General features: G+C 45.5%; 1 protein-coding gene across 1 annotated transcript in view; it reads right to left on the reverse strand.

Annotated features, from left to right (window-relative positions):
* Positions 1-23,884, reverse strand: part of LOC119162218 (endothelin-converting enzyme 1) — a 161,905-nt gene extending 138,021 nt beyond the window's left edge. The window contains exons 1-2 of the mRNA XM_075889133.1: positions 23,540-23,884; positions 21,388-21,472 (exon numbers count right to left, since the gene is read on the reverse strand). The gene's annotated coding sequence lies outside the window, so the exon portion shown is untranslated. The remainder of the gene's footprint in view (positions 1-21,387; positions 21,473-23,539) is intronic.
* Between the last annotated feature and the right edge of the window lie 315 nt (positions 23,885-24,199).

Raw genomic sequence — 24,199 nt, forward strand, 5'->3', positions numbered from 1 at the left:
TATATATATATATATATATATATATACTTTTTAGAGGGTGAAATACAGGATCACATAAAACGCTACAGTCTTGACGATAGTTATAGCGCGAGAAGAGAACGGCTTCTTGGCCAATCCCCCTTAGTGGGTGAGAGCCACAAAAGAAAGGAACAAGCAAGCAAGCAAGAACGACGACAAAGAGCCAAGAAGCACACGAAGGACACGAGCGCTTGTCTTGTACTTCTTGTCTCTTTGTCGTCGTCGTTCTGTTCTCGCGCTATAATAATCGTCATGTCATACCAACTAGCCTAAGCTGCCACACGCTACACACGCTATAGTGTTCTCATATTCACACACAACTCGGCTACAACACTTATTGGTGCACTTTATATAGGACCGCGACTGTTCTGTTAGTTAAAAAAAAAAACTCCCAGAAAGCTGCATAACTTCGAGCTAGCTGAAAAGTATCCCAAACTTAAAGGACAAAAAGGAAGGAAATAAAAGAGATGCACGGGTCTTAACGCACACACCATAAACAACCGTTAACCAAGAAACCTGTTTTCCAGTTATCAGTATTAATGACAAACTGTGCGAAAAAATACCAATGACGAGAGAGGAACACGATATGGACTCCGACTAGCGAATGAAGATATTTTGTCAGATGCACATACTATCATGCACTGCAAACACATGTGGAAGAGCTTGCAGACGGATCTTTTCTAGGCTTGATGTGTGTGCCGCATTCGGAGGCGGCACGCACATGAATGCTCCCTATAATCTTTTCTTGCGCCGGCATTTTTCGAGAAGCCACAACCAAACGCACGCCCAGCGTTCGGTTGTGGTTATTTTGCTGGAGAACTAACTTGCACTTACATAGTCATCAGCTCCGTGAAGCTCTGTAGCGAGTACTTAATGCGGCAACAAATGGTTGCGAGTTACGAGCGTAGCCTTCCGACATCCTCGGAAATAAAGTTTTTTTTTTTTTTTGTTAGGGGCGAAACTTTTTATAGCGGCACCCGTTCGTCCCCCGTAGTATGTAACAAGTATAACATTTTGACCTCCAAGGTGGTGCCGGTGAGAGACTTTCTCTGTGCGTTGTTGAACAATAAAAAAATTGCCCGCAGCTTCCCTCGGGGGAACACTGAGGAGGATGCGGAGCATATATTTGGTTAACGGGGTGTTAAAGTGCGACTTACTTGGGTCGATGGCTAAATTGGTTAACGTGGTTGTGAAATGGGGTGTTAAATTGCGACTTACTTGGGTCGATGGCTAAATTGGTTAACGTGGTTGTAGGAGGGGGTGTTAAATGAGTGAACACGTACACACGTATGCGAAAGGGCGGCGCTGGTCGAAGGGACGTCGATCATTGTGTTTGTGGATTCGTTGGAATTCATTTCACCGCGACCTTGGACGTCGACGCGCCGTACAAACCAACCGACGAGCGGCAACTGAGCGAGCGAGCGCCGACCTTGAGTATATATACAGCGCGACGGCGCATGCACTGTCAGCTGTCGAATGTTCGAGAAGGGGGAGAAGCGCAACGGCGCATGCGCGCGCGTCAGCTGCCGATGTTCTCGAAGCGCGACGGCGCATGCGCGCGCGTCAGCTGCCGATGTTCTCGAAGCGTGACGGCGCATGCGCGCTACATTATACAGCTAGCGAATGTTCGTGAAGAGGAGAAGCGCACGCGGTGTGTAGAGGAGGAAGGGTGCACAGATGGTGGAGGAGTGAAGCGCGCGCGGTGTGTAGAGGACGAAGGGATGCACAGATGGTGGAAGAAGGAGGAGGAAGCTTGCGGACGGCGCCGCACTACAAGCCTCGAGTATTAGATGCTCCGCATCTAAAATAGTGCTCAATGTACATGTCAATGGCTGCTAATGGGGAATGAGAGACAGAAGCATTCGGCTTTTAGTTAAGGCGCAGGCTGCAATCACCATTAGCAGCCAATGGCATGTACATTGAGCACTATCTGACAAGAAAGGGTTGCTACGTTATACTCGCTGGGTGTAACCTCCTTAGCTTTAGAAAGGTTTAGAGAGCCTTGAGCCGCAGTGCCATGAATACAATGAACTTGAATATACCATGAATGAACTCGAAGTGGTTGAAAATAGGAAGTAGATACGAAGCGCAAGCCGTAAGGAAGTAAAAGCCAAATTCTCCGCCTCTCATTTCCCATTAGCAGCCATTGGCATGTACATTGAGCACTATCTGACTGAAAAAGCTTGCTACGTCATACTCGCTGGGCGTAACCTCCTTGGTTTTCGGAAGGTTTAGCGAGCGTTCGGCCGCAGTGCCATGAATACAGTGAACTATATAGTATATACCATGAACTCGAGGTGGTTAAAGGTGGGAAGTGGACCCGAAGCGCAAGCCTTAAGAAAGTGTGCGTGTGTGTGCCACCTCTCGTTTAGTCCTTGGAATGTCCACTGGATGGCGGTGTTTCTATATGGGGAATATATGATGAAAAGATGCGAGATGGTGGTACTTGGAGTGTTGAATAAATGGACGAACAGACACATAGACAGATGCATGGATGGACGCATGAACGGACGCAGGGGCGGCTGCATGGACGAACGCAGGGGCGGACGCACGAACAGACGCACGCACGGACGGGCTGATGGACGCATGGACGGTCACAGTGACGGACGCATGGACGGACGGAAGCAAGAACAAATGGACGGACGAATTCTTCGCCCCACTCTCCATCATTCGCTCCGTGGATATGCTGCCGTTTTTCTTTTTTGGAAAGCTTCAACGTAAAGGCCTCAGAGTTGCTTTGGGAGTGCCAAAATTTGCAGCGAGCATAAAGATGCTTCATGAAGCTCGTCTTCCGCCGTTACGTCTTTTCGCCTCTCAACGACTGCTGACACAGCTTTGCCGGCTTGGCGAATCGAGCACAGGACAAGCACTACTCAGTCGCCTTCGGCGACGCACGGAATCGCGAGATTTCGTGGCCCTCAACACCCTTCGCCATCTTATCATCGATTTTCCCAAACAAAGACAACTTCGACAAGACCGATCTTGGTCACATGAGGATGTCGACTGTCAGGTTACGATTCCACGGTTGCACAGCAAGCGTTCCACACCCACAGCAGAAGTACGTTCTTTGGTACTTGAATATATTGAAGAAAAGTACGTCGATCATTTGAAAGTTTTTCACCGATGGATCAGTCGACATATATAGTGCGCGGAGCAAGCGCTGCAGCGTTTGTGATCCCGTCTCTAAAGACATCCTGGGTAGCGCGACTCGAGTGCGTTGTTTCATCGACAGCATGTGAAAGCATGGCAATTCAGGCAGCCCTAAGAAATTGAAGCTTTGTAGGCAGCAACAAGTCGTGCTGTATTCAGACAGTAAGCCCGCATTGCAGCGGCTAAAACATGGGTTCCTTTTGGATCGATGCACTCAAAAATCACTGCGAATCCTTAAAGATCTGCAGGGCATCGGTATAAACATTACGTTTCAATGGATTCCATCACATGTGGGTATAGCGGGTAATGAGGCGGCTGACAGACTTGCACGGAGTGCTCTGGAGTGCTCTCATTTTTGTGTGCATGTTAACGCATGCACACAAAAATGGTCAATGTAAACAATCCAGTTGCGTCTACCACTGCGAACGAGCATGCTTTTGCGACGACCACATAAAACGTCCCAGAACTCGAAGAAGGCTCCCAAAGACATTCAGCGTATCTTACGAGAGGCTGTCAATAAGAATTTTCACTCGTTATGGCTGACGCCTCACCAGCCATGTGTGACACAAGGGCTATCAAGAGAAGAGGCCTACTTGCTTCATCGCATCCGAACGGGATCAGCGCGTACACCAGCATGGCTCCACAAGATCAGACTCTCCGCGACGCCCTGGTGCTCGAAGTGCAAGGAATACGGGGATATAGAACACTATTTGCTTAAATGTTGTGAGCTTAACAAAGAACGGCAAGGTTTATTTGAGGAACTGCAACAGTTAGGCTCACCATGTGACAGCGTGACTGATATTGTGTTTCCGCGTGGTTCCTCAATCTTAAGGAAACAGGTGTCACGACTTCTCTTGAATTTTTTTATTGCTACAGACCTCGCATGTGACTGGTGATAAGTGACAATTATGTTTGTGGTATAGTGCAGCGATATAGAGTACCGGAACAATACTGCAAGTGTAACAGCAGAAAGGCCGCCATTTTATGCAGGATTACGTCACGCTATGCACGATTTTTATTTTAAAAGCCTGGTCGTGCTTAGTTAAAAAAAAACAAAGGACATTAGCTACAACTAGCAAAGAGAAAACCGGGCGGGGCCATTGCCTGCAAATTATGCAAGGCTAGATCCACCAGCTACCTACAACAACCTCAACCTCATCCTCGGGAATAAAGATGTCGCCACTAAGTTCCCCGTGGGAATTTCGCAATCGCTTACAAAACGGCAATAAAAGATTTAACCGCGTCACACGACGAAAGATGTCACAAAACAGGCGTATTTAGCACGAGTATGTGTCGCAAGTGGTGCAAGCAAGAAGCGCCGCCTCAAACCACCTGCAGCGAAGCAGCCGCGGGAATGTGTACCTGTAGGGCATTGTTTCAAATTAGTTTCCTTACAAAGCAAACCGAAAAACCAAACGAATTTGTATATTTAGTTGTGGACTTGACTAAAAGGGGACCGCTCTTTGTAATAAATTGCGTGTGATGCTTTTTGATAGTTTTGTTTCTTCTGGTTGCTTGCTTTTCACGTGATGCGGCGATCTTAAAGACATTCGTGTGTGAGCTAATTTTCTCTATTTTTGTCAACATTCGCTCCTTATCTTTTTATTACAATACTTGATCAATGACAGAGTTGAACATCTTGTCATTCCTTGTAGTTCTTTAGTTTAAGTGCACACCGGCGAAACGTCGGAGGAGTGATCGCATTTCCTGTTGCGAGAGGAGCTCTCAACAGAAAAAAGAGGCAACAGCTGTTGTATTAAGGCGACCCATCAAACACGAAAAGTAACCGGTGGTGTCAACACGAACCGAGTAAAAGTTTATAATGTGATGACGTCTAACTACGGCGTCAATTTGACGTGGCCAATTTTGTGACGTCACAAATTGTCGTTATAACATGACATTGTCGCTTGGTCAAATATAGGGCTCTCCCGGAGGCAACGGTAATAAACGTGAGGTGTGGAAATACTTCGAGAGGGGGAAGGGGGAAGAAAATAATCCAATCAACTTAGGAGACAAAGAAAATGAGAAAAAAACAGCTGCCTTCTATTCTTCTTAGGCAAATGCGTAAGGCACTGCGTGAGCTCTTTTAGCTTGTCATCGTGAATGTATTGTCGTCGTGATTGCACTGACATTGTGACCGCATTGAAGCACTGCGAAGTACTGTGGGCTTACCTGCGTGGGCTGACTTACGGGATTGATTGATTGATATGTGGGGTTTAACGTCCCAAAACCACTATATGATTATGAGAGACGCCGTAGTGGAGGGCTCCGGAAATTTAGACCACCTGGGGTTCTTTAACGTGCACCCAAATCTGAGCACACGGGCCTACAACATTTCCGCCTCCATCGGAAATGCAGCCGCCGCAGGCGGGATTCGAACCCACGCCCTGCGGGTCAGCAGCCGAGTACCTTAGCCACTAGACCACCGCGGCGGGGCTGACTTACGGGAGGTCTTGGTTCGGTTTCCTCTCATATCCCAGGTATCTCTTTTTCGTTCACAACAAACGCTTTCGACTGCGACACTGGAATCTATGCGACACGGGCTCTTCAACGCTACCACGTTGAACCTACATATTGCTTCCGCTCCTGTCGAACCTATATGCCATTACACAGGCGGAGCGACTGCATCAACGCAGTTCAAAAAATGAGTTCGCGGGTGCTTCTGGCACTATCGATCGCTACTCGCATCTGAGACGTAAACAGCTGCGACCGCATGTCGCGTCAGGACGTGCTTTGCGAGTCGTCGCTTCGATTGTTCCGACTTTCTCGCGGTTCATTTTTCGTTCTCGATCGTATTCCTATGGAAACGCTAAGCTTCCGTCCGCCTATTTTCTCTGCATAACGCAGAGACATACGGTGCAATGATCCAGTAACATGAGAAATGGGTCACAAAAAATGCGTTTTTTTTTTCTTCTTTTCTTTCTTTTCTTTCTTTCCTTCCCCCTTTTCTTTCTTTTTTCTTTGTGTTTCTGTTTTTATTTATTTATCCTATTTTTTTTTCTTGTAACTGTTTCAGTCATCCGCGATGCGCATTGAACCTTTGTACGTTCATAACCAGACAACGATACGTGGCGACGTAAAATAACAAGTGGCTTCGATAGAGAGAGACAGAAATGCTATATTCGAGAATTAGAACTTTTTACCGGCGTCTATATACCGCCGGCGTGCTACTTGTATGAAAACGGAAAAAGGGACTAAAAGATTGCAGAAGAAAGGGACTCGAGAAACGACTTTTAAAAAAGAATATAAAAATTGAAATCATGCGAATTAATCTGACAGAAGTGTATGCGATTAGGTTGTCATGATTGGCTCTTCTTTATGAAGTATTTTATCATTTAAGCCATATCAGAACCGGCCTATCAATGACAAATCTGCGGCTGCAATTCTGTGCGCACGTCGGCGCTGAGCTTTTTGCGTGCACGAGTGAAATCTTCAACTTTTGTATATCTGTCGCAATGTATGGCTCTCCCACAGTAGAGTGCGCATATTGCTTTAAAACATTCACAATTTATTCCACAAACGTGCTTCACTTGAGAAGGGCATGTAGGAAGATCAGCGACGTAACTCTATTCGTTTGTAACAAGACACTGAGAGAAGAACGTTATAGGGTTAGGGGGAAACGCTTTACGAATAATTCACTCGGAGATTGCTTACCCGCTCCCAGTCACGTGGCAGAAATGTTTTTCGCGGGGGAAGGGCGCATCCTTGATTTTGAAGAGGGCAGCCCCTTTGAATGCCATTGAATGATTGAAATACAATTCATGAACTTGAATGATGCCATAGACGCCATCAGAACGACTTCTGTAAGCTAGGTAAAATGCAGTGAGGCAGTTGCCCCCGATGGAAACTGTTGGCTTAACTTTCGATAAAGTTTATTTGTTGATCCATTGCGGCAATGGCGGTGCGTATTTATCAAAGCAAATATTTTGCTTCAACATAGCATACGATTACGGTAGAACACCTGCTGACCACACAGAATCCCTGGGTTCGACTTGCTCTGGAAGCCATGACATTATTTGGTTTATCTGCATCTATGGTGAGTTGAAAGTTATGTGTTGAGCTTCAACAGCTACAAAACCATGTACATTTCTTTTTTTTTTGCTCTTTACCAACCACCCCATCACCAACACCGAAATGTATGCTAAATGAGCTCTTCGAACGCTGTCACGTTATTTTCCGCGAAAACACAAGTCGATCCAGATGGAGCCATGAATTCAAAGTAACAGTAGGAATCAGCTTCTATACAGTGTTTATAACCAAGCGGGGCCTCCATTCTTGATGTCCCGCAAAATCAGCCCGAACCTGAGCAAAGTACTGTATGGCTGAAGCATAAGACAAACGTAACGACAACTGTTTCGCTTCTTCCGTGAGGGTCTGGGTGGCACTAATGGGCAAGCTTAATGGAAGCACGACCAATAGCGTATACGGTGATACAGCAACGATAAAACTGCGTGCGTTGCGCACGCTAAAGCACGACGTAGTGAGCGACCGCCATTGGGAAGACATCAGCACAGGGGCGCCATCTGGACGATAACGAGAGAACAAGCGTTCTTCCACCTGCTCCCTCTGCGCTACGAGGCCTAGTTGCGTGCAGCACGGTGATTTCACGCTGGTGATCTGGAAGTGTAGACCATTGAAAGTGAAGATATTTGTTGGTTCAGTGCAATTGTGCAAACATTCAAAGTATCCACATAAAGCATATATTATAGGGGCACGAGTCCTACGTAACGTAAGGAGGAGAAGCGTGATAGTCACGTGTAAGAAATGGCTGGAAAATCTTGGGTATTGTGATGGAATTCTGCATCGTATATGGTTTATTGTCAAGTGCTTTGGGCAGGGTTTACGAGCAGTCTCAGTATAAACCCTTAAAGCATGCCATAAATCCTATATGTAACACGTACAACGTCACTGTCGATGATGTATGTTTATCAGGCTAATTGGCATTACACTTTTTATCTGCACGTAATAGTTTTGTTTTAATATCTTGTTCTAACTGCTAGAGACCATAATAGACAACCACCTACACAGGCGAAATCAAATGCATGTGATAGAAAAAAGAAATAGAAAAAAGAGGCGCGAAGTAATGTTAACGCATGCACACAAAAATGGTCAATGTAAACAATCCAGTTGCGTCTACCACTGCGAACGAGCATGCTTTTGCGACGACCACATAAAACGTCCCAGAACTCATCTTCAATGCAGTACTTTTTTGGTCGACGAGAAATTGCGCTCGTATCAGAGGCGAACCAAACCGCGCCGTGAAAACATTTCGCATCTATTATTTGTTTGTTTGTTTCCTCTACTTTTTTTTTGTTCTACATGTGTTAGTATGCTCTCACTTAAATCTGACTGTCTCCAATTTCTCGAATCCTGACTCGTCACCTAGTCAAGCAACTTTAGCCTTTTGCGGCGTTTCTTTTTCTGCCTGAGGCTACACGTCTCGTTTCACTGCACGCCCCTCAGATTCCCCGTAATACGAATGCCAAACGGCTCCCAAATTGAGATTTGCATATGCTATATGTATGCGTATATACGAAGACATCCTCGCGTATTACGACAAACATGAACACCTGCCTTCTGACAATATGCGCTTGATTTTAGCGCTTCTCGTGTTGTCTGTTTCGTTAATACAAAAACAGAAAAAAACAAATTTCCTCCACCCCAATCTGAAAGAGAAAAATGAAATGCAAAAGAACGTGAAAGAGAACGAAACGGTAAACTAAATATGAAGTCGTGCGATGTCTCGAGAGCATTTACTGCGTTTCGATTGCTCCGTGTGAGCAGGGCAGTGTGAAACTGAGCGAGAAAACGAAAGCGATGCCATCTAGCTTCATTTCCTTTCGTCGCTATTTTGGTGAGACTTTCGTCTTCTCTTCCTAATTAGCTCTCTCTCTCTCTCTCTCTCGAAAGTCTGGCAGTTCAGAGTTGCTCATTTGTTCGCTTCGCTTTCCGTCCATCCGTCCGTCCGTCCGTCTGCGTAACCGTTCATCCGTCTGCGTGACCGTTCATCCGTCTGCGTGACCATTCATCCGTCTGCGTGACCATTCATCCGTCTGCGTGTATGTCTGTATGTCTGTGACCATCCGGCCATCCGTGTGACCATCCGTCTGTCTGTCTGTATGTCTGTGTGACCGTCCGTTCGCCCGTCCATGTGACCGGGTGCCCGTCCGTCTGTCTGAATGTCTGGGTGACCGTCCGTCCGTGTTACCATGTGACCAACCGTCCGACCGTCCATCCATCCGTCCGTCCGTCTGTCTGTCTTTCCTTCTTTCCTGCCTTCTTTCTTTCATTCATTTGAGTATGTTGGCTACTTGAATCACATTACACGTTCGTAATGAATCTTCTTTTTCAGAAAGGGACTTATAATTCACCAGGAAACCATAGAAAAATCCCAGGGTCACCTATGCATTAGAATCTCAGGGTCCTTTATTCTTGGAATTTGACTGCTTTGACATTGCCGCCCCCAAAAACTTTCTGCACCTAGTATGGCTTTGTGCGGCCTCCAGGATCGGAGGCATTGAATGCTTTCTGCAGTTCACGTGCCTTCGCGATAGTCCAACCGATAAAGCAAGCAATGAGGACATGTGATCACATCGCCACAGGAAGTCACGTTATGTGTCGTCATACCGAGTCATGATGACATCACACATTTCGAAGGTTCGTTCTTAAATAATTGAAGCTCGACTATACCAAGAAGAAGAAAGGCAACGACACAGGCGTTTCTTGTACTTGTCATGGTCACGCTTCAATTATTTAAGAACGAACCAGTAATAACTATCTCGCATTTCCATCTTGCTTCGTTTCCGAGGTCCTTGACATCGGTGACGTGATGTGGTGCTGTTATCGCATGGTGATTTTTTTCCACTACTCATGTTCACGATGATGGTGACATTTCATATTTGATGAAATATGTGAGGCTTTCACTTTAATAAGCCATTGGGCCATTAGGAGGTGCCACTTACGAAAAGAAAAGGGACGATTTCAACAATGGGGCAGGGCAAAGTGATATGGGTTCAACAATAATAATGACAATTATTGTTGGGTTTTACATCCCAAATATACTATATGATTATGAGCCCCTGATTGATTGATATGTGGGGTTTAACGTCCCAAAACCACCATATGATTATGAGAGACGCCGTAGTGGAGAGCTCCGGAAATATCGACCACCTGAGGTTCTTTAACGTGCACCCAAATCTGAGCACACGGGCCTACAACATTTCCGCCTCCATCGTAAATGCAGCCGCCGCAGCCGGGATTCGAACCTACGACCTGCGGGTCAGCAGCCGAATACCTTAGCCACTAGACCACCGTGGCGGGGCCGATTATGAGCCGCCTTAAAAGGAAGCTGGGTGGAGCGGAGGCAACTTCAGCACCACAATATTGTGATAATAGTCTGGGGGCAGGGTGGAGGTGGTAGCAAAGTCACCTAGCTTTATACATAATAGAGAGGTGGGGTACTTCGCCCCCCTCCGTCCCTGAAGGGGAAACTCCGCGCACGCCTACGATTATGAGGAACGCCGTAGTGGAGGCCGCAGGATATTTTTTTCATCTGAGTTTTTGGTGAACATGGCCCGGACCTCAAGCATTCTCATACCCACAGGAAATGCAGCTGTTATGGCTTGAATTCGATCCCGCTACATGGGATATAGGTTTTTCTCCCTTTCCAGAGAGGCAAGCCGAGGAAAATTAGTTTTCAGAGAAGGAGTCAGCAATTATGGATGAAAAAAAGCTGGTGGTTACCACGCATATATACTTATATCTGACGAGTGGGCTCATGTAATAAGAAACATGAATAAAAAGTACAATTGAAATCATAAATCCAAGACAGGGTACCACAACAGGAATGCTTAAAAAAGGGTGTCATAGAAAATAACAGAGACGGCACACTGTATGAAAGAAGTTTGGTGATTAAGAAGCTAATCCCCGCACGAGGCCGCTGAATCTATATGGCTGGTTCGGGTAGCACCGCTACTCTTTCCTGAAAAAATTGAGTTTTTCAAAGAATAAGTCACAGCGTGTTTTTATTCTTTATGAAGGAAAAAAAACTTTGCGGGTAAATGTTATGCATTCGACAAGAGTGGCGATGTGGGCTTGTTGGTGAAACATTTGAAAGAAATTTATAAAAGAAGTTATGCGGTCGAGAGATGTACAGTGTCTAAAACTTGGTATTTTCCTCGTGTTTTCACTGTTACAAGTGACTCGGCAAGTAAAGTTAAACGGGCGGTTTTGCAATGACAAACACCATTCAGCCTCAAAGTTTGGGGCACCCTTCCGCATATAATGTTTCTGCGCAAAGAAAAATATATCGTGAATCTTCAAATGTTTTATCTCTATTTGTGCAATACATGGGCACGCATAGTTAATATGAAGAGAGAAATTCATCGTGTTTCTCCTCATTAATCTCAGGCAGCAGTGTCCTCAGGCAGTAGTGTCCTGTTTCCCGAGGCTACGTAATGAGAAAAATCAGAAGAATGTCTCGTATTTCTGTATGGAAATAAGCGTAGATAATTCAAACTATTGTGCGCTGTAATGCGCTAAGCTTCATCAAACACCCGGATGTAAGTACCGTTACTATGTGTCAGGTTATTTTTGAAGGAAGCAATAACATCGCTATTCAGATACTTTTTTTCTTTCTGCAAAGTGCGCCATTCTGACGCGAATGAAAGCAGTGCGTGATAGAATGCCGCCCACTTAAACGCGCCATGCAAGGCAAGCTCCGCCTTCATGCTATAGGAAATTCATTGTTTGAAATTCTCTCACCAGCACTTTTAAATTCTGCATTTGTCGCTTTCAAAAAACAAAACATAAAAAGTAAAACACGCACAAATAAACTCGCGAAAGAACACCGGATACATATTCGACTTTCTAATCAATAATATAAAGCGACATACCGTGTTAAGTCGATCAGGAAATATTTCCCTTTTCTGAATGTGCCTATACAGAATTTCATTAACGGAGACTCGGGAACAACGCACTTTGCAACTCTGTCGCGAATGCTCAGACAGATACTTTCCGAAGAACCATGCCTGCGATTCAATTTACTTCTTCGCTCATGCAAGGCAACATGAAGGCGCCCTTTTGAAAGAAAGCAATCCGAAGTAAGGCCTTTAATCAAGCACGCGCTGAAATGCGTCTGTGCGATGCAGCGCTTTAATGCATCGCCGACTTAACTGCACGGTCTTGCGAAGTACAAAGCGCTTACAAACATACTTCGGGCACTCGAGCTGAAAGCGCGTCGCTGATAAATCAGTAGGTGTGCACTAACGGTGCAATACGAATAAGGAAGTTATTCGTTTTCAGTTTCTTTATAGCCATACTTCCATCACGACGCGACAACGCCATTTTACATCTATCCATTCTATGCTTGCTTGTCCTCGTAAAGGCAGCTTTATTCCGCAAAGACGAAGTTCTTTTTACGCCCAGGTTAAGTAGTCACATCGTGAAGCCAAGGTAGTTACGGTAAGGCAGCGATATTGTAGTAAGTTCTACCGTGGGCATTGGTTCGCAAGAACTGTGGAGCGCGCTCGTACCCAATAGATAAATATATATTTCTTTGTGGGTTAACTCAGACACGTTCAAAGTTTCTTAAACGGGACTCACCGAGTCTCAGCCTCACCAAGATATTACTAACACGAACTTGCGGCTAATTGTGAATCTGAGTTACTCGACTCATGAATGAGTTTGATGAGGACGAGAGTGAAAATAAATTGGCTTGATACCATTTTTACGAAGTCACATGCCTGCGCATTGTGTGCGCGTGCGCGTGTGTGCGCACAAGCAACTTGTTGGATGAGCTTTGTCGCATCGAATGCAAGTGAAGGGCGACATCAAAGTAAAGTGGATAAACCCGTGCAGCTGCGAACCTGTATGCGAATGCTCGAAAACGACAGTAACAACTAGTTAGGATAAGTTCCCCTGACAGTGCTATTTGCTACGGCGAATTCACTGTCGCGTTTTTGTTATCCATATGAACAGCTTCCATATAATTCTCGAGGAAAGCATGTACAAATTATAACAATAACGATTGCTGTAGCTTAGCTTCGAAACACCACAAAGTGATCCCATGAACAGCTTTTATATAATCCTGAGAAACACCATCTACAAATGATCAATAATAATTGTTGGGGTTTAACGTCGCAATACCACAATATAATGATGAGCGACGACGCGTATTGGAGGGCTGTGAAAATTTCAATACCTAGCATATATTTAACGTGCTCCTGAATCTAAGCACACGGAGCTCAATAATTCTCGCCTATCTAAAAAATTCGGCTACCGCGAGCGGGATGTGATCCCGCGACCTCCGGGTCAGCAGTCGAGCATTAGGTTGACATCGTAGACGGCGCGTAAAAAAGGAAGCAATGCAATCGCTCTTCACAGAATGTCATCAGGAGTTATAGCATTGGTCTTCAACCAGCGAAATGGATCAGCTAAAGAAGATTAAGAGATGCACAAGTACCATAACTCCAGTTCGAAGACCGTAAGAGATGGGCAGTGCACGAGGAGTCACCTCAATGGCGTCTGGAAAGATAGGGACAGACAGGAAAGCACCAGGAAGTCGGTAGAGCCAATTGCCACTCTACTGAGCACACAAATCCCCACGAGAAAATGGGGAGGGAGGGGGATCAAAGCTGTTTTACAAACCATTCGCGTTACCGCACGGGTGGCTGCATTCCACGGATACTCACCTCAGTGACTCCTCGTACGCAGTGCCTTGCATCCGTAGTACGCAGTTAATACCAGGCCTTACATTGCAACCATTCCTCTCAACAAAACGCGATCGTTTGTTGAAGGGTAGTGGTTTTGGGACGTTAAACCCCACATATCAATTAATCAATCGTTTGTTGAGGGAATCGGATGCAATCTGACAACATAATCTGCGTAGGCCACATATTTATGCTCAGTTTGGAGGGTATATAAGTGGATATCAGGACGTACAGAAGCAGGTGGTGCGCTTGCGTGGGTTTAACATATTAGGTCACGGACACCAAAAAGATGCCGGTCGATACGAATAGGCGATCAGTGAAACGGCTGGTTGGGCGAGTATACCCCTGCTTAAACAGCGATCATCTCACGCCTTCAATCCAACTTTCATTCCACCTCTTTCCTTACGAAGATTACCTGGCTGTCTATCAAAACGGCACGCACGTGTCGTTTATTCTGAAAGTCCAACCACACTGTGAAAGAACATGAATCTGCGTCCGCTTTTGCTTTCTATCTCGTTATGCTTGAAGTTGTATCGCGAATAAACAGATCACTTTATCACTTGAAACATCAGTGGAAAGTTGTGCGAGGCATCCTTGATTTGAACTTACGAAATGTGGCTGAAGCATCTTCTCATTCTCCTCCAATGCACCAGCGAGGCAGATTATGCTTTCTTTTACTAATATCTTTCACCTTTCTTGCTTACTTTCTGGTCTCTGGTAAATCGCTACATTTAGGCAACCATAAAAACTAGGGACAAACGAATATGCCGAAACATTTTTGAACAAACATTCCGAACAAACAAAAACACCATGTTTGCGCTTTATAGACGCGAGTTCTCACTGGGTGCCTTTCGTGTATTTTCCGTCTCTTCGCAATGTTTTGTGCTCGCCTTAACGTTTCCACCCAGGGTGATTGCTTTAATTAGGAGTGACTTAGTTCAAAGAAGTTTTAAAGGATGCGGCGAGGCCCCAGCACAAGCATCCAGCTCAATCGAAGTCTACGCAATAAGAAATAAGCTGTGGGGGACATCAAGCGTACGCAAGTATTTAATGTGCCCTCGACACTTGCTTGATAGGAAAGTTAGAGTTAAATCGACACATTATTGGGAGCAATAGGCAAGGGGTGGTAACCGGCGTTGGGAAAGATAAGAGGGTGCTACCTCATAGCATTTCTAAAGGGGTCCTGAACTGCCCATCGGGCTTGGTGAAAGATATTCGTCGGACTCTGGTTATCTACATCTTGCAGCCGTCTGCAGCAGGACGCTGGAGAAAAGGGCCGACATAACCCCGAGCACAAGCTGCTTCGCATATAAAATTTCTCTCAAGTGTACCATTTTGGCAGACTTACTGCATACGTGAGCCGCTGGGCGTATACAAGCAAGCGAGGTAGTGCGTTATTGTAGTGCCAGTAGGGCTTTTCTAGCCGCCAACAGGCGGCTACGCTACCCCGGCTTCCCAACTGCCCTAGAACAGAACAAATATGAGTTTTCTTCCACGCGAATTGTCGTGAAGGTGTTTTGAGATCATAAGAGTCCTGTGAATGAAAGAGCCGGTGTTGCCCACGTTTCACTATAACCACTCGGTGATGCCACCTATACCAGCTGCTCTGCGTTATGGAAAGTTCATTTCTTGGTATGACTGCATGATGGCATCCATATGTCACGCGGCATCCATATGTCATGGGGGCAACAGCCGCTCTTTCATTCATAGGACTCTTATGACCGCAATACGCCTTCACTGTAGTATAATGAGGGCCTAAGCCACTATCACTGTTAGCAGAGTCATGACCACGAGCATAGAGCAACTGCTTACGAATAGCTAGGTAGGTGGCGTATGGAAGCAAGGGAGACAGCTACTACTAATGGTATTTGTCGGCAAGCGTGACTGCATTGTTCGGAATTGTGATAGGAATGGTGTGGATACTCTGGGCTGGGTACTCTGGTGTGGATACTCTGGGCTGTTTTTTTACCGTTGCCGTCGCCGTCACGTCCAGGATATGTATATTGTCTTGGAGTCGTGGCGTTTGACGAAGGGAGCTAACTGCAGGTCCAAGATGAAACTGTTTATATGACAGTGATACACAGTGGCACTGATAGCGGCGAGCAGAGCACTGGTCGTCGGTCAACTGACTAACGCTGTCACGCATCGGCATTTATGCATGTGTCGTTGAATATGGCATTGCTATCGCTAGAGGTCACGTAGGTTTCAAAATAATCTGCAATGTGCGCGTAATCTTAACAAAATGATCTACTCTAGTTCTAAAGCGTCTTGAACACTGCAGGCGCGATTTGCGCTCAGAATTACGTACAGTGTAACGGGGCGACAAATAACGCGATGAAAGCTTTGGCATGGTGGCTGAACTGTTTCGGTAGACAGACCAAAATTGCTGCGTTGAAATATTCCAAGAAAGGCTAACGTCTTCAAAAAACAATTTGTGTTGCTATATCTTAGATAGCTTCAGGACAGCTGCAGCCCAGGTGTAATGCTAATCACTTGGAGTAGCTTTTTGACGTAGATTTTTTACGACACATTACCGCTCGTAGAAAGTAAAAAACCCAATATAAACGAAAACTTTGTCCATAATAACGAGCGCTTCTTTTTGTTCTCCTTAAAAGCAAACAAACGTCATTAGCTCATAAAAAGGCCCTCGAGCATGTACTCTGCACAATAGGTGGCGGTACTGTATAAAGTTCGACTTTCGACATCCCCGGGTACAGATCTGTCGTCACTACATTCCACGTGTTGAGTGTCGTAAATAGCTTACAAAGGTGCATTAAAGGATTTCGCTGCGCCAGACGACAAGATCATTTCGAAACAAGTGTACCGTATGGTTCAACACTCTGGAGCAGGTGACGCAAACCAGCAGAGACCATACCGATCTGCAGCAAAACATTACCGTGAACCATTTGGTGTGCAGTACTTACTTGTCTTTGTTTTGTCCCTTCCCATTTTAGAAATATTTTATTTTCTTTTTTTTTCATTGCTTCGCGGTATGAGGCAATCCAGTTAGCATTCACGAGCGCCCCTACGTGTCATTTTGCTTTTCTTGTGTATATCTGTTGATATTCTTAAGAATGATGCTGTTAAACATTTACTTAGCTCGTACATTCTTTTGTTGCTTCCCAGCCCATTTCCATAGCGTATACTAAAATCAAATGTGTAAAAGCAGACGTAAGAGAAGAGAAACAAGTGTCGCAAAAGACTTTGGTGAATACATATATTGTGTCAGTTTCTGATCACGCTACTTTTGTTGGAGAAAAGTGTTTCAGACTGGGCTGAACATTCTGTCACTCATCAGCTTGTGTTAGTACATTACATAAAAGCTTGTAAGATATGCAGCATGATTTACGGGCATTAGAGATATCAATGAGAGGGTATTGGGGGGGGGGGGGCAAATGAGCGAAAGAGATAAATGTGATACGTGTAAGTCCAGGAGATAAGATCCAGCATAAAGAGCGAGAGAGTATAGTTTTACGGTTCTGGTGCACCCATAATCGGCTGTTTAGGAAAGCTCGCCGTTGGTAGTGCAGCATGTCTTGGTGCTGGGTGGAGAGTAAGATAAGTGAAGAACGTTTCATGAACGGAAATAGTGTCTCCAGTTGAGTCAGCATGACCAATAACATCTCGCATATTGATCAGCTGACATCTCGTGCTAAAGCCACGTGCTACGTGACACCAACAGACAGAAAAAGCGTGTTCCACCCTCGCCATCATTACTACTGGTGGCGCTGACTGACACTCCCATGTTAATTGCACATATACCCAATAAAGTAGACGGAGGGATAGCCACCGTGGTAACTCAGTTGCTAGATTATCAGCCGCGTTATTCGATGGTCGCAGGTTCGGTCTCTGCCCCAGGAAAGTTATGTTTTTCGTCCACTTTTCTTTCTTTGCATTTACGTTTCAATTACTACTGCTAACGTCCACATACTTCCCTTGGCATAATTGTCCGTTGTAAATTAAAATTTGTGTCTAACAAGAAAAAAAACAGCCCTTAATTTTCTCATTATTTGCTTTACTCTGAACTACATTTGGAATATTCAGTGCGATGTATGAGTAGTTCCGAAATATTGTGGCGTTACATCAAAACCTCACAGAACTTTCAACTCTGCTGTATCAGTCACAAACCTCCGTTTTTTTGGGAGGCCTGCGTGTGGGTCAACATGGGACGCATTTTTACGTTAACTGTAGGATACCATAATGGGCAGATTTTTTTTTTTTTGATGGCATCTGCTTGCTGCCAGACAACGTTCCAGGCCACATGTCGAGCGTTGCCAAATCTACAGAGAATAAAACTAGGTACAAGAAGATTATCACTCCACTCCACAGCCGATACGTGGCACAAAGTGATTAATACTACCCCATCTAAAGAATGAACAAAGGTTTTTGCAGTGAAAGAAACTGCTGCCAGGTAACATGCAGCCTGCGTACTTTTTGAAGGCAAGCGAATACAATGGTTAGTTCCAAGGTTTGAGAAATATGTGGAAGTGAATGTGTAATACAATAAAAAGGCACACAGTATTGTTTTAATAGCCAAATGCATTAAACGACTTTTCATGTCTTAGCCATGAGAAGTTGTTCACGACTCTAATATTGAATAAAATTTATGTTACTATAGCAACGACCATTCCGGTGAGGAAGCGAGAGAAAACTAACATCTTTGTTCGAAAAAAAAATAATATATCTGCTTTAATAATATTGGCTGGACACAAATACCAATGAACAATCGTTATTGTCTGGGCACCCACTCATCTTGATTGATTGATATGTGGTGTTTAACATTCCAGAACCACCATATGATTATGAGAGACGCCGTAGTGGAGGGCTCCGGAAATTTCGACCACCTGGTTTTTTTTTAACGTGCACCGAAATCTGAGCACACGGACCTACAACATTTCCGCCTCCATCGGAAACACAGCCGCCGCAGCCGGAATCGAACGCGTGACCTGCGGGTCAGCAGCCGACCACTGACTCGTCTTTACCCGGCAATAAGGCTGCACAACAGATAGCTCGAGGGCTCACATACCGAGCCTCAGGATTGCCCTTGTCTAGCTGGGAGGAAGACGAGAGATTTGAGCGGATGGACACTTAGTGACATTACGCAGTATTACATACTAAACACAAAAATCTATCCTCCCGTACACTCTTCATTGAACCAAGGACAGGTGGTGGCATGGCACCTACTTCTGACCCATACGTTCCCCAGTCCGGTAACAATTAACGGCTGCGTGCCGGAAGTTCATTCGGATAAGTGTAAATTTTGCTACAACAGGGCAAACTCGAGCCACATCTTATGGGCATGCCCGAAGGCCCCCATGAGAGGAGAATTCCCAGACGGGAGTGGATGGAATACCGCGCTCCTCAGCTCCGACTCTTAATTACAAGCCCGGTTAATATGGCAGGCCGAAGACGCCGCCAAGGCCCGTGGAATCATGACCGTCGTCGTCGAGGTTTCGTCCCCCCTCCCTCGCACCTGAAATGGAAGGAGGATATTACTGATAATAAGTAAAGTTTGCTCATCATCATCAGAAGAGGCGCCTTGTGGCCTAGACACTTTGAACTCTATCCGCATCCTGGGACCTCGTAACCATCCTCAACTGATCGTGAAGGTTGGACCTGGCCAAAGCTCCTTCCCGTGCCGGCTGGTAGGGTAACGTTTGGGGAGTGCAAATAGGAGACAAAAGTTGGACACGCAAACACAGCGCTACTATACCTATGTTTAAACTTAAGCTAGAACGTATTTTGACAAACTCTTGCTGCCATTCTCAATCGCATTCCTCTCCGCGACCAGTAGAGACAACTATAGTGTTTCATTTCTCTACGCTTCTTGGTTAGAGGCTCAGTTAATCTAGGCAGACGTACTCTGTTGAAACTAATGACAATTATTGACCGAGGACGCCAGTTGTAATCATTCAATACGATGGCTACTAGACGCAACACATGCTGGTCCTTCACATTAAAAGAGCAACAAGAAAGGAAGTAACAACAGTAGAGTTTAAGAGGAGGCGAGCACACAGGTCAGGAAATCTGAACAAGGCCACGAACTTCCTTGGCTGAATTAAGCCCGTGTCTTTGTGTTTTGGCGGTGAGCGAACGCCTCGCCTGCAAGATAAGAAATTCAAGCTCGCTATCTTGATTCGAGAGTATTTGTGAATGAGTGCGGAGGCTTGGAGTTTATTGTCTTCGTGCTCGTTTTTTTTTTACCCAATAGCGAGAACGTGCTCGCACAAAAGGTGCCGTGACGAAATACGCGTTCGCCCAATAAAAAAGAAGCGTATGGAAAAAAGACACGCCCTTAATATACGGAAGAACCTTTGGCCTCTTCAAAGTTATAAAAGGAAGAAGTTTCTTGGTAGCAACGCAAGCAATCGACGTTGCCTGTGTAAATAAAAGGGGCCATCTTTCCGTCAAGGAAGAGCACTGCTTGTTTTCGGAAGAGAACGCGAAGCGACTAATGATGTTCCTTTCAGCACGTACTCCTCCTGTAACCACTCAGCTTTAACGAACCTTTGTTCACCGTAATTGCGCATGTTGCGTGTGGCACAAACGAGTGGTATGCTTCGCAGGATTGCACTGCAATGGAAGATCCACTTGTTTCGTGGAAATAGTTTCTTTTGCGAAGCGTTTATTCAGCGGTAATAAAGGAATATTAGGAGGCGAACTACGAAAAACCGATGTTGTGGGAAAGCAAACGTGTAATTGTGCGAATCGGCAAGAGGTTTTGTCACCCAAACAGGACAGGGGGGGGGGGGGGATCAGTTTAGCTAGCCATTGGTCTCTGCTTTTATTCAGGCCAGTTTCACCAGCTTGCGGTGGTCCTACAGCTCTGAGAGAGCCAGCATAGCCTCAAATGGTTTACAAACCTGCGGGGCCTTTCGGTGATTTTTAAGTTCTTATCTTCTGGATTGCTGGTTTTAGCAAGCTTAAAAAACTATCGCCTTCGCGACAGACATTTTTGTTTATTTTGGAAAAGTATTGCAATAATTAAGGCTTTCCTATAAAAGAAGCCAGTTTCTTTTATTAAGGTTGGCAATTAATTACTTCATTCAAGTTTCCCCCCCTATCTTGTCTCTCTGTACGACAATGCTTCAGTTTTGAAGGCGAACGACTCAGACGCCTCATGAAACACAAAATCTGAGTGTCGACGTCGGCTGTGCCAACGCTAGTGAGGCAAAAAATAATCATCGTCGTGGGATGACATCACCATATGACTTCATAATTATGTAACAAATCACCAACTCGTATTTACCACGTCGCTGTGACGTCGTCACTATGCCAAATGAGATGACGAGACACGGTCAAGTCATCATAGAACATCGCTTTGCACAATCCCCGTGATCCGCCCACAGATTACGGAGGCTATGCAAAACCAGGTCACTTGTACAAAGCTCTCATTTCGCCACCATCAATATGCGACCATCGTGACTTGAATTGAACCCGCGACATTGTGTCACCGAGAACAACATGGTGCATGTAAGAATGGTGCAATTCAGACAAACTCATTTCTTACCTGTGTTGTTTACGGTTTGTCGGCCGCCTTTTGTAAAAGATATGCACGTAACAATAATTGCTTGCGATTCTGGCTAAACATGTACCTGCAAATGAAATGAGGGAAAGAAATCTCCACACTGGGCTCACAACGTCCACTTATCGTACATATGATCTCTGAATACAGCCTCAATTTTACAATAAATATGGGGAGGGGGACAGAGCACAGACTCTTAGAGATTGTTCTACTACAGGGCAGAACTTTTTTAGTGTGGGTAACAGAGAAGGTAAGACGGTTATTTTCTTTTTTTTACCCTTTCACCTTTTCCTCATCGCGGGGTAGCTATAGCTGGTTTAACTCGCTAACCTCACTGTTTCACCACCCGTTTCTATACTTTCTTTCATTCCATATATATTGCACAGGCATAATTGAAAGTATTTAAAGGATGGATGCGTACGGATTACGGGTTTAACCCCCCCCCCTTCCACACACGCACGCATATCAGTGGCTACGCCAATGCACCGCAACATGCAGTGCTTGGCGCACTAAATTACACGGTTTATATAACGACCTTCCCCTCTTTTCGCGCACGAAATGTGAAGACCCATATTCTTTCCGCACCACTTACGCAGAAAGCTCGCACGCATAACTACTACCCCGGTTGTTAAAATTACGATGTTCTGCGGAGATATTTAAGGTGTCGCCAACATGTGCAGCACACGTACCTATCCATGACCCATTCAGAGTGGGCCGAGCTCGAACGAGGTCTTGCATAGTGAGCGAAGCGTCATAAAAGTTAACAAGCACGGGTGCCACGTCTATCTAGGTGGCGCGGCCTGCAAGTGGACAAGCTTACGTCTCTTCGCACGATGAAAAGTTGACTCCAAAAAAAAATGAATTGCAAGTAGATGGACTACGCCAAAGCCGTCTAAAAATTGAAGCTTTCAATGTCGACGGAAGATTAACTTCGAAGAAGACGTACTTAAGGGACGTTCCGTTTTTTTTCTTAATGTGGCGCTTTTTTTTATTTCACAGCACTGATATTAGGTATTTTTCGTGCTGTTTCTTTTTATTTCGCAGCACTGATATTAGGCATTTTTCGTTTGTTCTTTTTTTTGCCATGCGAAAGTTGTGGTGTTTTACCCTGACAGTCCGGTAAAGGAAGGCGATATTGCTCGTTAGCGAATAAAAAATTCCGCCATATCCACGAAGTGAATGATGATGAGTGGGCGAAGCTCCGGAGGTAAACCTGGTAAACCATGAATCCTCTGTACATTTTGCCCACTCGATTTTATTACATCGCTCCCCCTAGCGTACGTCGCCGCACTAAATCGAACGATTGCCTTCAACCAATGACACGCGCCATATGTGACATCATTCCTATTTTATAAGATCTCGCGTCTTTCATCAACTACAAGTACCGCTTTCTAGTTTATAACATCTTGCATCTTTTCATCATCAGCTACAAGTACCACCATCTAGTAAACACTACAAGAACTAAACGAGAGGTGGCTATACATACAGGAGACGGTACCGCCATCTAGTGAACACTGCAAGAACTAAACTAGAGGTGGCTACATACAGGGGATGGTACCGCCATCTAGTGAACACTGCAAGAACTAAACTAGAGGTGGCTACATACAGGCTACAGGGGACGCACAGCCCACGCCCTAAGGAGCTTCGCCCCTAAAAAAATGGTTTGACCTTTATGTATGTCTCCTCCATGTACCTTCATTGCACATGATAACCATACACGAAGGTACAGTCGCCCTCAAGTTAATGCCAAGCGCGCGTAGAAATCACCATCTGCGCCGTCTAGTGGCGATACATCAGCTGTCAGCATAGCGCTTGCGCCTGCCAAGCCAAAGCAATGCTCTCGACAGGAAACAGCTTGCCACTAGACGACGCAGACGGTTTTTTCACCACGCACTCCTTATTATTTTGTGACCAACTATGCGTCGTCAAGGATCTCAGACAACAAGGCACAAGACGTGGACAAGAGGATTATATCTAAAACGGCAAGACAGCGAATTCTAACATGCATTATACTAGCGACCGTCTGTACGGTTTGAAGAACGTGTTAGAGACAGCGTATCACAAAATGCAGCCCACGAGCTGAAAAAGCCTAAAATACAGCTCAGAAATCACTGTTGCATCGGTGCATGCTACTTACCGTACGCTGCAGAAGTAGTGGCCGCGCAAGCCTTCGTGCTGCCGACGACATACGCAGGAGGATGGGCTGATGGCCGAACACAGCAGGAGGCCGACCGGCTACTCCATATAGTCTTTGCCTGTGGCCTGAGGATAGCAGACCAAGTCACTACCGGTTCGGACTCGAAGCTCTTAATGCGACGAATGGCATCGAGCGGACCAGGAAGCCACCCAAGAACATCAGAAGGCCTTCTGGACGACCCAAGGACGAGTGCCATTACGCGCCCAAAGCCACCGTGGTCGCTGCCGGAACATCTTGCCTGTACTCTCAAACCTGGTTCTTCTAATGATCTGCTTCTTGCGTGTGTCCTTGATCGAACACCACAGTGATGCAATGCGCCATCACAAGCGTCACTTTCTCAGTCTGTTAAGACGGCAATCGTCCCCGTGCACTTATCACACCGTTTGCCGCGCACACTCGTTTGCCAGACCTCGCCGACTCAGTCCATCACGCGTGTTATCTCTTGGTGCCAACCACGTGTAAATGTATCGGATCATTCTCGAATGTGGTCGAGGCTTCTTATCTATTTCCTGTGCAACGCGGCAAGCCCTGATGTACAATCTGTTTCACACCTCTTAGCGCATGACGTCCCGATGCGGCTAGCGTCGGCAGTAGCTCGCG

The sequence above is a fragment of the Rhipicephalus microplus genome, chromosome 3, assembly GCF_043290135.1.
Source record: "Rhipicephalus microplus isolate Deutch F79 chromosome 3, USDA_Rmic, whole genome shotgun sequence".
NCBI lineage: Eukaryota > Metazoa > Arthropoda > Arachnida > Ixodida > Ixodidae > Rhipicephalus > Rhipicephalus microplus.